This window comes from Notolepis coatsorum (assembly GCF_963971535.1).
Source record: "Notolepis coatsorum genome assembly, chromosome: 8".
Classification (NCBI taxonomy): domain Eukaryota; kingdom Metazoa; phylum Chordata; class Actinopteri; order Aulopiformes; family Paralepididae; genus Notolepis; species Notolepis coatsorum.
Window position 1 is genome coordinate 58,501,242 of NC_140172.1, and position 6,000 is coordinate 58,507,241.

Consider the following 6,000-nt stretch of genomic DNA (forward strand, 5'->3'; position numbering starts at 1 on the left):
TATGGACGATCACCACTTCATCCACATGACTTCCTGTTTGGCGCTTCTGCCGATCGGCCACCAGATGGCGCTCTTGAACCGCTAGAGGGTTGATAGGAGGCCAGCACTGTGTCTCAGGGTTGCGGAGGAAAAATATGATTTCGATCACAGATTTTTGAAATATTGATATTAAAGACGAGTTAGGGCGTCCACGGCAACTTTAGCATGGCTAGGAAAGACGCCTAAACACGTTTTCGGCACTTAAAGTGTTAACAGCGTCAGCTGTCACACACGGAAGCAACACGACACGCGCGATAGGACGAAGTGGATGGGCCAATGGAATGAGCACACTGTGCGCACCCAGTCCTCGTGGGATTTGTAGTACTATAATAGTATCACCTGGATTGACGTGATTATTCCAAATGCCCTTTGTAGACTACAATGTTTTTTTTTCATAGAAAAAAAAGGCACCCGCCGAATTGGCGCGTAGAATGACGCATCTACCCGCCGAATTGGCCGGTAGAATGACGCATCTACCCGCCAATGACGAATTCTACCCGCATTGGGCGGGTGGGCGGGTGTCAACGTCAAGCCCTGCATGGGAACATTCAGTCGTTTCCACTTGCCTCTCACCAGGTCTATTTCCATACTGGAAAACCACCTCTGTATCCTTCTCATGAAGAGGAGGCCAAGAGGGACCACAGAGTGAGCAGATGCCATCATACCGAGTAGGCGCATCACGGACAGCGCCGTAACCGTCCTGCCAGTACGGAGCCCCCTGAGCGCGTCGAGAATAGCCACTCGCCGCCGCTCCGAGAGGGTTGCCCTCATGGGCCTTGAGCTTAGAACCAAGCCCAAGTACTCCACCTGTTGACTGGGAAGAGGAGTACTTTTCTCCCAGTTCACAGCAAAACCCAGACTGGTGAGGAATTCCACCACCAGCCTGGTATGAGACCTGGCGACCTCCTCCGACTGGCTGAGGAGCAGAATGTCGTCGAGATAGAAAAGAACTCTTATCCCCTGACGACGTAGAGGCTCCAGCGTGGTCTCTACACACTTGGTGAATGTGCGGGCGGCCAGAGAATAGCCGAACGGCAGCCTCTGGTATTCGTACGCCACACCCTGAAAGAGGAAGCAAAGGAATTTCCTGTGAGGAGGGAAGATCGGGATGTGAAAGTACGCATCCTTCAGGTCTATGGAGGTGAACCAGTCTCCCACTCTGACGGAGCTTATCAGGTGTTTGGCGGTCAACATCCTGAACGCCTCGTCACAATCAGCCGATTGAACGCAGACAGATCCAGAATAGGTTTGACACCTCCCGATTTCTTGGGCACCTGAGTGGTCGCGGGTCCTTCTGAACGAAGGTAAGTCCCACGGTCTGCTCACCCTGTGCGTTTGAGGTGCTAAAGCCCTATTCGCACAGTCAGATACGATTCCCTCCCGTCCTCCACTAGGGAGGACCGGGGGGCTCGGGTCCTCCCCGGTTCTGATGGTTGTGGGGGCCCTCAGCGGGTACATCTGTCGAGCTTTTCGCTCTGCTCAGCTCCTGTGTTCCAATAGAGCAGAGCGTAAAGCTATACGATCTATAACGTAAGGTTATCCTATAACCCTAGTTATATGAGTATAGCGAGCGCTCTGCTCTGACTCACTGAGGACCCCATGGTCTTTGCCTTCGGTGGTGAAAGACTTGGGAAGGAGCTGATGGTGTGGCCACGACTCCGCTTATATAGGAGCGGATGTGGGTGTGGCCAAGCGGAGGTGAATAGGGGTGTGAGGTCTGAAGCAAGCAAGACTTCACTGCCGCCAGAGCCAGGACCCTCCGACAAGCTGCCGCCGCCAGGAGCAGCTCCAACGCCGCCTCCGACGAGCTGCCGGTGCCGCCAGGGAGCTGCTCCAATGCCGCCTCCGACGAGCTGCCGGATAGCACCACCGCAAGCAGAACCGGAGCAGCCAAAAGACCAAAAACATATAATTTCCATGAAGAGTGGGAAGAGGCTTACTTTTTTGTTTATTTCAACGCAAAATCAGTCTGTCTGATTTGCAAACAAACCGTGGCTGTGCCGAAAAAGGGTAATTTGGAGTGGCATTATACAACGATGCACAAGAAACACTGCGCGCAACTTTCCTCACATGCAAGCAGAACTTCAACGTCAGGGTGAGGACACCGCACAGTTTGATTGCACACATTATGAGGAGCAAGTTCAAAGCATCTTGTCAGAGTTTGATAAGCGCTTCACAGACTTTTCAATACTTGAACCTGTTGCAAGCTACATGTGTTTCCCATTTGGAACTGTAGATGTGGATGACATCACATCCAAAGTGGCCACACTGTTTAATCTGGACAGCCATGCTGTGGAGAACGAGATCCTCACACTTCAAACTGACATTGAGATTAAAGCCAGGGCAACACAAGGGATGAAGGCAGAGTTCTGGGAGCTAAGTACCCCAACCTCAGGAGATGTGCCATGAACTTAACAGCATTTTTTGGATCAACCTACCTGTGTGAGTCTGCTTTCTCTCACATGAAGAGATCATCAAGTCCAAGTACAGAACCACATTGACAGATGACCATCTTGTGGACAGCCTGAGGCTTGCAACCAGCTCCTACAACCCAGACTTTGAAAAACTAGCTACCTCTTCCCAGTGCCAGCGTTCTCACTAAGAGACATTTAATTAAAAAAAAAACAAGATAAAGGAGAACGATCAGTGACTGTTGACAGACCTTTTTGTGGAATTGTTTTTTGATTGTATTCCATTTTGCAATGTGACAGCTCTGTTTACACATCATTCCTATTCCCTTTTAATTGTACATATATTTTTGTTTTGATTGTATTGTTCCACTTTTGCTTTGGCAATGTAAACACATGTTTTCTCATGCCCATTGAACTGAGTGTGTGTGTGTTGTCAGTGTGTATGCAGGGTGTGAAATAAACGTGAGAAGTTACAGTTACAGTCTTGTCATTCTTGTAATTCCTACACTACACTGTTACAATGATATATAAAATAGCATATTATATTATATACCCATTCAATATGCACATGACAGAAAATATTATATGCCATATAATATTTTCTGTCATGTGCATATTGAATGGGTAATACTATTACTACTAATACTAGCCTTATGCACCTTATGACACTGTGAATACTGTGAATATATTTTTCAGTTAGTTAGAATCTAACTATGGCATATAATATTTTCTGTCATGTGCATATTTGATTTTATTTTATTGATGGATTAAAAACACACAACAAGGATCTAAAGGATAACATGAGAAAGAGTAAAACCCTTATTTCCGTCATGGTCCCAGGGCTGTTAGGCCACAACAAAAACACGACAATAACACAACACTCATACATTTAAAACATTATAAGACTAACCTATCGCTAAAATTGTATACCCCACAATAACTAAAAACTGATTGGAAACCCATTCAAACTATAGGGGGCTATTCTTCTATTCTGTCCATGAGCCACTTCCTGATGCTTCTCTTGAAGCTGTGGAGGCTCAAGCTCTGCTTGATGGGGATAGGTAGCTTGTTCCAATCCTGGGCTCCAGAGAAAGTAAGGGAGTATTGGCCCAGTTTGGATCGGAAAGAAGCAGGCTTCAGGTTTGCTATGCTTGCTCTAGTTCTGTGGTTGTGGGATTCGTTGACCGGGGTGAAGTAGTTCTGGAGGTATCTAGGGGACCTTTGGTTTATAATATTGTTCAGTCTGAGCTGGGTAACTCTGGCCTCCACAGGAAGCCAGTTTAGCTCCTGGAAGTGACTCCTCCCTATGTGGGTGCGAGGGCCAAGACCCATTACCACCCTTATAGCTTATTTTGGGAAACCTGAAGCTTATTTTTTATGTTCACTGTCAGGCCCTCGAACCACGATATGCTACCATAGTCAAAGTGGCAGAGTACTAGGCTATTTGCTAGTAGCCTGAGGCTATCTCTGCCAAGGAGGTTGGCTTTCCTAGCTAGGTACCTGGTGCGGGCGTTGACTTTGCCCAGTACTTGGGAGGCCATAGCCTCCCCATCTAGGCTCCCGTCTATCATACAGCCTAGATACTTCGCTTTTTTTTGCTGTTTTAGGGTTACAGCTCCTAGCTGGATATTAAACTCCAGTGCTTTCCTGAGCTTGGGCTTGGAGGCTAATAGTACTGCCTCTGTCTTACCTAGGTGAAGAGAAAGCCTGTTGTCCGAAAGCCACCTGCTGACCCCTGCAAGTTCTTCACCTAGCATCTGTTCTAGTGTGTTCTGATCCTTGTGTGAGACTAGCAGGGCTGAGTCGTCTGCAAATAAAAACAAGTTACATGAGCATGCTGCTGACATGTCATTTATGTACAGTAAAAAAAGGAGAGGTCCTAGCATGCTTCCTTGTGGGACCCCACATACAATGGGCTTGGCCTCTGACATAGTGCCACTGACCTCAACCCGCTGCACCCTATCAGCAAGGTAGGAAGAGAACCATCTGACCACTGTCTCAGACATGCCCAAGGCCTTAAGCTTGGAGAGCAGTATGTCATGGTTCACTGTGTCGAAAGCCTTCTGTAGGTCTAGAAGAACTAGCCCACACAGCTTACCTGAATCTATCTCCCTCCTGATACTGTCTGTAAGATAAAGAAGACATGTTTCAGTAGAGTAAGACTTCCTAAAGCCGGATTGGAGGTCGTACAGGAGGTCATGGCTGCTTGCATATTCCTGGACTTGTTCATGGACTATCTTCTCTAGGACTTTGGATAACACACTTAAAATTGAGACTGGTCTATAATTGCTGGGGTCAGATTTGCTCCCTTTTTTATATATAGGGATGACTTTGGCATTCTTGAAGTCGGTGGGTACCTTGCCTAGGTCCAGGGAGAGGTTAATAATATGGGTTACTGGTGGAGCTATAACTCCGGCTGCATCCCTCAGAAACCTGGCACTGATGCCATCTACACCTGTGGCCTTCTTGATTTTGAGCTCACCCAGCATTGCAGCCACTTTGACTACTGACACCTTGCTTAAGGAGAACGAGTTTGCCTTAACCCCTCGTTGGCTATAGTAGTTGGAAACAAAGTCATCACCAAACTGCTCTGTCTTGGGAGGTAGGTTAGAGACAAGCTTACCTGCTACCGATGTAAAGAAGTTATTAAAGATTGTGGCTACATTCTTTTTATCAAACTCCATTCCCATGTCTGTGGACAGGCCTATGTTGGACTCAGTAGTCCTTTGGTTGCTGTTCTCCTTGATGGTTTCTGCAAAGTATTCTCTCTTAGCTAGCCTGATCATTTCCTGAGTCTGGTTCCTGAGTTTTCTGAAGTGATCAAAGTCAGCCTTATCGTGAGAACGGTTAAACTTGGCTAGGGCAGAGGCCTAGTAATATATACCCATTCAATATGCACATGACAGAAAATATTATATGCCATATAATATTTTCTGTCATGTGCATATTGAATGAAATACTATTACTACTAATACTAGCCTTATGCACCTTATGACACTGTGAATATATTTTTCAGTTAGTTAGATAGTCAATTATATTGACCTATTTGTTTACACTGCTTGTGTTGTTTTTACTACCTGTACCCCCTTCCCCCATGCTGCTATTATGCCTGAATTTCCCCAAGGGGATCAATAAAGGAATATTTTTTTTTGTTTTTAACTTAATTTTTTAGCGTTTATCGCTTTTCTGGTCAAGCATGACCGACAGAAACAGGTTGAAATGGGATGTAGAGCAGGGGAAGACATTCTGAGAAATGGGTCCGGGAATCGAACTCGTGTCCCCCAGATCCGTGACGAGCACGGTTTTCCCCGACGCAGAAATAGCGCCGAGATATGCGGTGAGCTACGGGAGCTCCCAATAAAGGAATATTTATTTATACTTATCTTATCTTAGCCGAGAGTAGGACAAATTTGGGCTGGTAGCTCTCGGCTAGGTGGCAAATTAAAAAGTAGATCTTGGTTCAAAAAAGGTTGGGCACCCCTGATTTAGATGTTCAGTTTGTGGGAAAGAGCTGAGTAGGAAAGAAAGTTAGAAGAGACACATGAGAACT